Raw genomic sequence first — 361 nt, forward strand, 5'->3', positions numbered from 1 at the left:
TGGGTGGAGAGCTGGGGCTCGTGGCGGTGGGGTCGGGTGGGGTGCAGGTCAGGTTGTGTGTGTGTGTGTGTGTGTGTGTGTGTGTGTGTGTGTGTGTGTGTGTGTGTGTGTGTGTGTGTGTGTGTGTGTGTGTGTGTGTGTGTGTGTTGTTTTCTGAATGATGAGCCTGAAGTTGCAGCAGTGTGCATTTATCCAGCTGGAAGAGGCTTCAGTAGCAGAGCAGCAACAGGGCGGGGGAGGTTAGGTTGGAGGAAGGGAGGGTGAGTGACTGGGAAGGCAGCGCGCACTGCCTCTCTCACGCTCGGGAGTTTAGTCTGCTCCAGCTGCCAACACCGTAGCAGAGAGAGAGAGAGAGAGAGAG

This window comes from Brachyistius frenatus, unplaced genomic scaffold (assembly GCF_029030835.1).
Source record: "Brachyistius frenatus isolate BFR_SWC_R1_liver_20210118 unplaced genomic scaffold, ASM2903083v1 Contig_20, whole genome shotgun sequence".
Taxonomy (NCBI): Eukaryota; Metazoa; Chordata; class Actinopteri; family Embiotocidae; genus Brachyistius; species Brachyistius frenatus.